This window comes from Colobus angolensis, unplaced genomic scaffold (genome assembly GCF_000951035.1).
Source record: "Colobus angolensis palliatus isolate OR3802 unplaced genomic scaffold, Cang.pa_1.0 Scaffold15, whole genome shotgun sequence".
Lineage (NCBI taxonomy): Eukaryota > Metazoa > Chordata > Mammalia > Primates > Cercopithecidae > Colobus > Colobus angolensis.
The window spans coordinates 14,665,276-14,675,935 of NW_012114599.1; positions in this window are offsets into that span (position 1 = coordinate 14,665,276).

Sequence of the window (10,660 nt, forward strand, 5' to 3'; positions counted from 1 at the left end):
AACAAAAAGTTTTCCAAGTTCTAAAATCAATTTGCAAACAATTTCCTGAACTCAGTTCATTCATAAATAATGATCCGGCTATGCTTTCTTCAAAACGTCAATTTTTTTAACCAGCACATATTCTTAGTTTTACATCACTCACACTTGGAGAATAACTCAAAACAGAAGTTTTAAACTACTCTGTTCAGTGTCACACTAAGGTTAAATAATTGTATATGTCTCTGTTCACAAAATGGTTTTTCTGGAGTATAAAAATCAAAGAAAGTAAAATCTAACATCTGCGATACACTGTAGGAAATAAAGGAACACTGTAGGAAGACATTTTTAGAAGTGATGATTTATTTTCAAATAGCAATTTGAATCACTCTTAATGACATTTTTGCAATAATTTGCACGTATTCTTAGCAGCAAAGGAGTGACAAAGAGAGTTAACAAAACATCTATTCTTATCTAGACAATATTCTTCAGTAAGTCTGGTGAAATGCTCATTAAAAGTCTCACATGTTTAGAGACCACAGTGCATTAATAGGAATTCAATTAAATACTTACAGCTTTTGTCATTTAAAGTAAGTTAACGAGACGGCATGAAATTCTCCAAAAGAGATTTTAAACAAACAATGTAGATTTAATTAATATGCACCAGTTAACTCATTAAATATATAACAACTAGCTCATTAAACTTAAGGTAAATACTTATTTGAGATGAATTGTCTAATTTTCACATTTATCTTCATTTTGCTTGACTGGTCATGTTATAAATGGTAACTTTTAAAAGCTAAGACATTTTAAAGTACAAATATTTTGTGTTTCTCATAATTCTTTCACCAATGCTAAAAGGGAAACTGGCATTATTTTCACAGAAAATGCAGAATTGAATTACTACATAGTAACAATAGCAACAACCAAACGATTTTAATTTTTATTTAAACTTAGACATATCAATTCACATGTGCTACTTTAGAAGCAAATAGTAAACGTTTCTCATCCATTGTTAGTACCTTTACATAGATTACACAGTAATATTCTCAGTAAATTTTAAATATCTAACTTTTCCACTTTATGCCTCTGTGTTACTTATATTAAAATGGAGTTTTGTACCTTTGAACAAAGAATTACTATTCTTTTTTTTTTTTTTTTACTCTCTGATTTATTTATTTATTTATTTTTTATTTTTTTATTTTTTTTATTTTTTTTTATTATACTTTAAGTTCTAGGGTACATGTGCATAACGTGCAGGTTTGTTACATATGTATACTTGTGCAATGTTGGTGTGCTGCACCCATCAACTCGTCAGCACCCATCAATTCATCATTTATATCAGGTATAACTCCCCAATGCAATCCCTCCCCCCTCCCCCCTCCCCATGATAAGCCCAGTGTGTGATGTTCCCCTTCCCGAGTCCAAGTGATCTCATTGTTCAGTTCCCACCTATGAGTGAGAACATGCGGTGTTTGGTTTTCTCTTCTTGTGATAGTTTGCTAAGAATGATGGTTTCCAGCTGCATCCATGTCCCTACAAAGGACGCAAACTCATCCTTTTTTATGGCTGCATAGTATTCCATGGTGTATATGTGCCACATTTTCTTAATCCAGTCTGTCACAGATGGACATTTGGGTTGATTCCAAGTCTTTGCTATTGTGAATAGTGCTGCAATAAACATACGTGTGCATGTGTCTTTGTAGTAGAATAATTTATAATCCTTTGGGTATATACCCAGTAGTGGGATGGCTGGGTCATATGGTACATCTAGTTCTAGATCCTTGAGGAATCGCCATACTGTTTTCCATAATGGTTGAACTAGTTTACAATCCCACCAACAGTGTAAAAGTGTTCCTATTTCTCCACATCCTCTCCAACACTTGTTGTTTCCTGATTTTTTAATGATGGCCATTCTAACTGGTGTGAGATGGTATCTCATTGTGGTTTTGATTTGCATTTCTCTGATGGCGAGTGATGATGAGCATTTTTTCATGTGTCTGTTGGCTGTATGAATGTCTTCTTTTGAGAAATGTCTGTTCATATCCTTTGCCCACTTTTTGATGGGGTTGTTTGTTTCTTTCTTGTATATTTGTTTGAGTTCTTTGTAGATTCTGGATATTAGCCCTTTGTCAGACGAGTAGATTGCAAAAATTTTCTCCCATTCTGTAGGTTGCCTGTTCACTCTGATGGTAGTTTCTTTTGCTGTGCAGAAGCTCTTTAGTTTAATGAGATCCCATTTGTCAATTTTGGCTTTTGCTGCCGTTGCTTTTGGTGTTTTAGACATGAAGTCCTTGCCCACGCCTATGTCCTGAATGGTACTACCTAGATTTTCTTCTAGGGTTTTTATGGTATTAGGTCTAACATTTAAGTCTCTAATCCATCTTGAATTAATCTTTGTATAAGGAGTAAGGAAAGGATCCAGTTTCAGCTTTCTACTTATGGCTAGCCAACTTTCCCAGCACCATTTATTAAATAGGGAATCCTTTCCCCATTTCTTGTTTCTCTCAGGTTTATCAAAGATCAGACGGCTGTAGATGTGTGGTATTATTTCTGAGGACTCTGTTCTGTTCCATTGGTCTATGGCTCTGTTTTGGTACCAGTACCATGCTGTTTTGGTTACTGTAGCCTTGTAGTATAGTTTGAAGTCAGGTAGCGTGACGCCTCCAGCTTTGTCCTTTTGACTTAGGATTGTCTTGGCAATCGCCCCTCCCCCAGCCTCGCTGCTGCCCTGCAGTTAGATCTCGGCAGACTGCTGTGCTAGCAAGGAGGGAGGCTCCTTGGACGTGGGACCCTCCCAGCCATGCGTGGGGTATATTCTCCTGGTGTGCCCGTTAGCCTACAGCGCAGTATTGGGGTGGGAGTTACCCGATTTTCCAGGTGTTGTGTGTCTCAGTTCCCCTGGTTAGGAAAAGGGATTCCCTTCCCCCTTGCGCTTCCCAGGTGAGGCGATGCCTCGCCCTGGTTCAGCTCTCGCTGATCGGGCTGCAACAGCTGACCAGCACCGCTTGTCCGGCACTCACTAGTGAGATGACCCCAGTACCTCAGTTCAAAATGCAGAAATCACCGGTCTTCTGTGTCCTTCGCGCTGGGAGTTGGAGACTGCAGCTGTTCCTATTCGGCCATCTTAGAATTACTATTCTTTATCTAGTGAGATCATCATTCTTGTCCTTTGATTAAAATGACCAGGAAAGGGAGACAGTGTAGGGGAATCCAGGCCTAGCCAGACATATTGCCCAGGGAAGTATGACAAGTTAACAGGAGACACACCTTGTAGCCAGTGTGTTAAATATCCATGAATATAGGCTGCTTGTTTTCACAAATCTTAAGATTTTAAGTATTTCATATTTTATAGATTCAAACTAATGAAATATTTGGACCCAGTTGCTTTGAAGTGTCTTACAGTTGGGGCTCATTAAAAAAACCAAAACTATATATTAGAGTTACAAAAATCCACTCGATATCTATGGATCTAATCCTTTTCTTAGGACATACCCTAGTAAAGGATTCCTACTATGAGTTTTCCATTTATATTAATTCATCATACAAGTAAATTCCTATTTTCAGCTTCACAGTATATATTAAATGATTAATTTCATTTATAACATTTTCTTCTACCCTTGTTAACACATACACGCACATGCACACATATTTTATAATATAAACTTCTTTAAAATAAAAAAAGTGAAAACAACAAACACCATTATAGACAATCCCAGTTCTAAGAGACTTAAAACTAGTTTTTATTCTGAATATAATATCAATCATTAAATAATGCAATTACAAATATATAAATAAATCATAATATCAAAGCTTTCTACAATTGGATTAAGAGTTGCATTAGGTTTAAGATGCATGGGTTGTCAATAGTAGCATTTTCTAACATTTTGGATAAAAATAATAAACAAAGATTATACATTTTGACAGTGCTATTGTAAAGGTTATGTAATCATGTGTTAATTGCATGCAACCATCTGCCCATCTTTTCAAGCTTTTTGCAGGCAACAGTTCTCCAACCACTAGCTTCCTATGTTGCCCCACCAAAACCCTCCCATTTTTTGATCTATCCAAGACTTTCAATTCTTAGATCCTATCACATTTTTACTGGTATTACCCACCTCTGGTGTCTTCTCTCATCTTCTTAACCAGATTAAAGTTCATGGTCATTATTATACTCACCCTTTATATACATTTTATATTTGTTTATATCACCTTCGTTTTCGTAGCATCCTGGCAAAAAATAAATAAATAAATACTTAAATCCAGCACTTCTACTTATTACTTGTTCAATACAGGCAGTTGAATGTGGCCAGAGTGTGTGAGGATTCAGTCATTGTTTGAGTTCTCTTTATATTCTCTCACTTGGTCATCTCATCTATGCTTATAAATTAGTACCATTAATATGTCAACAACTTTCAAACTTGTACCTTCATCACAGATCTTTTTGCCTAACTCCACTAAACTCATATAACAATTTCCCAGTTAAGATCTCCACTTTGATGCCTAGTAGATATCAGAAACTTAACATGTCTAAACACTAAGTCATGATTTTTCCCTTATAAACCTACTCTAGCCATAGTTTTTCTTATCTAGACAGACAAAAATTCTATTCTTCCATTGCAGAGGTCACAAACTTTGGAGTTATCTTTGTCTGCACACACCAGAACAATCCATCCGGAAATCATTGTGTCTCATTTTAAAAATATATTCAGAATCTGACACCCATTCACTCCCTTCCCTGAAACCAAGGTCCAAAATACTATGCTCTCTCATTTTGTGTTAAAACAGTGGCCTTTAACTGAACTCACTGTTCCTACCTTTTAATCCCTCGAGTTAGCTCTCAACTTCTCCTCTTTAAACCTTTCAATGTTCCCCATTTCACTCTAAGTGAAACCCAAATTCCTTAAAATGGCCAACAAGTCATATTACTCTTCTAACATAATTTCCCATTACTCTCTGCTTGCTCATTCTGCTCATTCAGCAGTCTTAGTGGTGTCACATTTCTTGAACATTCAAGCATTATTTCTGATATACTCTTTTCCCTAATATATGCATGGCTAAAGAACTCACCTAGTTTAGGTCTTTGCCCAAATATCATTCCATATTTGCTCAAATGTTACCACACACATTTTGGATGTCTAACATGCTCTGTTTTTCCTTACTTTCAGCTCCATATAACATATCATATAATTTGTTTATTTGTTGCATTTATTTTTTAGATGAAGTCTCGCTCTATCGCCCAGGCTGGAGAACAGTGGTGCGATCTCAGCTCACTGCAACCTCCACCTCCCTGGTTCAAGCTAATATCTTGCCTCAGCCTCCCAAGTAGCTTGGATTACAGGCAAGTACCACCACACCTGGCTAATTTTTGTACTTTTTAGTAGAAATGGGATTTTACCATGTTGGCCTTGAACTCCTGACCTCAAATAAACCATCCGCCTCAGCCTCCCAAATTGCTGGGATTACAGGCATGAGCTACCGCACCCTGCCTGTTGTATATCGTATTCATTTTCTATGTCCCTTTACCAGAATATCAATTGTATGAAATAGGGTTTTTTTTTATTCACTTAGGATGGATTCTTAGCCCTTAAACTATGTATGACATATTGTAGACATTCAGTAAATATTTGCTTAATGAATAAAGGACTACATGCATATTTTTAAAAAATCAAATACTACAGAAACTGTTAGTAAAAATTTTTAAAGGGAAAACAACATTATCCACTTCTTGCCCCACCCATTTTATTCCTGGTTTCATTTGCAAATACAATTATGTGTTCTTCTAGTAGTTAAAATCATGTCACAAAAAAATACCAATAGTATATTTACATATCCATTATAAATGTTATGCATTAGCTACTTATTATAGAAGAAAAAAATTTAATTTTACTTATACTCTCCACAGTTTCAGTTTTTTTCTATATTCTATTTGTTAAATGTTGAAGCATAAATTTTAGAGTTTAAATACAATTTTACATTATATATTTAAATCTCAACTTTTGTCCAATCGAATTTCTATAGTATATCAAATTACTACTATATAAGGTTTCATTTTCATCACTTCTCCGCTTCCACCACCCAAAGTTCATGAGCTATACTTTTCATTTGACATTGTCAAGGTTATAATATGTACATACTCATTTGCAATCATAAGTATGCCACCTGTGCTTTGCCTATAAGGTAATTGCAGACGTTGAAACCGAAGTCTAAAACTTAATAATCCAATGTTTGTTTACAGCAGCATGGCAGTCTAGATACTAGCAAAGATAGTCCCCTGGAAGTAAATAGAATCCTTCATTACATGTCTTTTTCTACATCGCACTGAGTCAAAATAAAGTGAATGATTCTTCATTGCCCAAAATGATGTAAGGTAGGAAATTAAAGTGGAAAGTTAAAATTGGAAGGCTGGAAGTTATGTAAATAACAAGCTGGCTTTCACCCCCGGAGAAGTCTTGCCCGTCACTGGAGTCTTTATATTTCTCTTTCGATGGCTGCCTGAGGCACAGGGATAAAATTAAGCCTGTAGCCAATATAAAATGAAATGTCTGAACAAGAAATCCCCATATAAAACTAGGTTAAAACAAAAGGTCAAACCCTCAATATCAAGGTATACAAGAACTAATTTTCCTCTGCAGAGGAGTCATCAAACAGACTTGCTTGATTAATATCATGTGACAATTCTCAAACAGAATCTCACTTGCATATAGATTTGTGCTTAGAAGTTTGCACCAATTGTATGACCGTGAAAACCTCAAATCTAACATTAGTATAAAGTATTCACGAGTGATCATTGCTGCAGTGTTGAAAGAAGCCAATTCAAATCCTTTCTGGAAGAACCTACTTTCATCTCTGGTGTCTAGCTAGGATAAGAGGAAAAAGCAGGGAATTGAGATCAGGTAAGATTATTCAGAGCACCTCTACCATACTTACTTACCTGAGTGGCAGGTACATGAGTCCTCACAGAGAGAAACCTTTATACTATGCATAGAAGTTTTACAATATTGTGAATGAATAATTAATTATTTTAAATCAAAACTAATGCACGGCATTTATACTGTTAAGAATGAAATATTAATAAGAGCTAATATTTCTGGAATGTGCCATGTGATCTTCATGTTGTGATAACACTTTTTATGAAGTATTTATTTTAAAATATCTGACAACAATCTTTGATAATAAGCATACTATTTTACAGATTATAGAGAAATAAAACACTTGCCTAAGGCCACACAAGTAGTTTATGGTAGAGTCAGGATTTTTATCTTTATTATGACTTAGTAAGAATGAGATATGTAATGGAATTATGTTTTCTCCTGCCTGGGTCCAGTGTCAAAATACCTGCTCTATTCAAGAATAATGTTAATGGTGGTGATGTCAAATGAATTATCTTTCCTGAAGCTCTCTTACTTGTTTTAAAACTTTTAGTGGGTTTCAAGTTTTGATTTGTACTTTTCACATTTGATTTCAATTTTCAAGCATTTTATGTGATAAAAATGATTGCCACTAAGGAATTTTAAAAAATACAGAGATTGAAAATGTCTTCAAGGTAAGGTGGGTGCAAAATTTTGGAGTGTGGGCAGGAAAATGGAATGGAAGTGCTGCCTTCTCTTGAGCCCATGTTGCTGTGGGTATTTTGCTGTTTTTCCTTAGTTTTGTTTCACTTTAGCATCAGTAAGAATATCAATTCTTTATCGACTATTACTGTCTTACTCTCATCTTCTGATTCCAGAATCAGCTAACCTAAATAAAGAATTGCTACAAGAAACAGGTGGGTTAGCAAGTTATCTTGGTAATAAAATTGCTTTGGAAAATAACATCAAGAATACAATCAGAGTAGGCAATGTTCTTCTGCTCATTATCCCATGTCATGGACTTAATTTTTATATCATTAGCCCCTTAGTCATCTTTATGTTATTAAGCATATTAATGTCCCACAGCTAAAATGCAATGCCCCTTATCCTTTTTCTATTATCAAGTAACTCCATAAAATTTAAGTCTCCCACAGTCCTAAAAATGTTTTACTCATATAATTGGGGTCACTTTGCTATGTCATTAAAACATTCTTAGAGGCAAAAGTCATATCAGCAAGAATTCTTTAAGCACCATATTGATATTTGAGGTGTTCAAATAAGCAGAAGCCCTAAACACCTCTCTTTAGTTCACAGTCTGTAAGTATGAAAAGAAGGCATGTTGATATAATATAATACAGTTCCATAGGACAGTAAATCAAAAATCAGTTGGGATTTTAATAAGTCTGGTGGTTTAAAAACTTGTCTGAAGATTCTTAGACACTCTTTATAGCAAAATTAGGAGGTTACTATTCCTTCTCTTCAATGTGATCCAGTTTTAATGACTTCCTTTTAATGAACAGAATGTGGCAGGAGTGACGCTGCATGAGGCTAACTCTTTAGAGGTAGTACATGTATCCTGTTTCTCACTTCCTGCACAGGTACATTTTGAGCCCTGAGCTGCTAGGTAAAAGTGTGGCTACCCTGAAGCCACTGTAATGGAGACATGTGAAGAAAACACCTAGAAACAGACAGCGATGACCAATGAGCAGCAGCTATTCCAAAGGCGACTTGTGTGTGACTTCCTTGCTCAACTCAAGACCTGTGAGTGTATGAGCCTTCAGATAATTCTATGGTTAGGGAGAACCGCTGAGCTGAGTTCCGTCAAAGTCTAGAACCATGAGAGAGAATAATAAAGTGATTATTGTTGTTTTAAACTGCTAAATTTGATAATTTGTTTTGCCACAAGAGATAATCAATTATTCAACTCAGCAATTACAGACACTCAGGAAACAGCATAGTAATTATGGGCAAAACATATCTAGTATCATAAAGCACAGATAGTTTCAATATAGATGCCTTATTTCACTTGTTTTCTATATGTAGTAATGATAAACAACATTGATTCGGAATGTCTGATCATTTGAACTTCTGAGAATAATTACTAATCTATTAACTATATCTATAATACATTTTAGGAGACTTATAATTTGATTATAACACTTCTGCTCTGAAGCATTTTAAGATATTTTGGGTCATTCAGATACATATTGCTGTTACTATACATTTAAAAGGCTCATGTGATTTGTCTCCAAAATATATCCAAAGGATAGATAGAGTATACTTCTGTATCTCACTGTAAGGAACAGAAACACATGCTGTAGCAACTCAATTAACAATGCTGAGTTAATAAGAAATCAATGAAATTATTTGCACTCTTCAATTCTTAAAGTATTTCAGCGGTTTGCCAGATGCTGTTATATACACTGTCTTACCTAATTCTTGCAATAACTCTACGAGACAGGTACTATTATTCCCAATTTGTACTTTAATAAATGAAATCTCAAAGAACTTAAACATTAAACCCAAATTGACATAGGTAGTAAATTGCAAACCAATACTCTAAACCAGAGCTCCTGATCCTCAACCCATCATTCTCTCCAATATATCAAAATCATCTCTCCTAATCCCTTTTTAAAAATTCAGTATATATGCCAGAAGTTGTTGTTTAAAACAAATACAATGAAGTCTATGATGTTCTGTGTGTGTAATATTTATGTACATAAATATGTATATGTAGTACATGTGTGTAATATACAGTATATAGTTCTATAGTCATGCATCCCATAATAATGTTTTGGTCAATGGCGAACCATGTATATGATGGTGGTTCTACAAGATTGTAATGGAGTAAAAAAATGTCTATCACCTAGAGACATTATAGGTATCACAATGTTTAGCAAAAAGCACTGCTCATGTGTTTGTGGTGATGTTTATGTAAACAAATCTACTTATCTGCCAATATATAAAACTGTAGCACATACAAGTATATATAGTACATAATATTGTATAATGATAATAAACAACTATGTTACTGGTTTATGTATTTATTATACTGTACTTTTCAGTGTTATGTTAGAGTGTATTCCTTCTACCAATATAGAAAAAAGTTAACTGTAAAATAGCCTCAGGCTGGTCCTTTAGGAGGTATTCCAGAAGGTTATTATCACAGTAGATGGCAGCTCCATGCATGCATGTTATTGTCCCTGAAGACCTTCCAGTGGGACAAGATATAGAGGCAGTAAGCCTTTAAAAGAAACAATAAAATATAATCAAAAGAAATAATTAAAAGAGGAAGCAATTAAAAAGGGAAAAATAGATGTAGGAAATGAAAAAGAGGAAAAGAGGGTCCTGGAGGTACAATTTTTCCATGCACACCTGCTCTGTAAACAGATTGTGACAAGTGGCTTCTATTTCAGATGATTGATGGCTCAAGGATGGGCTTCTGGGAGCCAAGGGATCTGCCAAAGTTTGCTATCATGACAGAGCTGTTTCTTCTCCACAGCCCAGCAGCTATGTCACCTAAGCAGCTTGCCACAGTCTCTCACAGCTTCAACTACTACGGCTGAGGCTCCAGGCCCAAGAATCTCCATTTTTACTTAAAAACAAGCTTATGGGGAAAAAGATATAGAGCATTTCTTTATTTTACCAAACCTAAGGACTTTTCAAAATACCCAAAGTATTTTTTCAAAATGTTACTTTCTGAAAGTAATACTATGGAACCTAAACTGAAAAATAAGCTTATCAGAGGGATTTTTCCTTTTTTCCCCCAAACCACACAAGCTCTCCCACAGATTGGACACCAGTATATGTAATATAATTATATATAATATAAT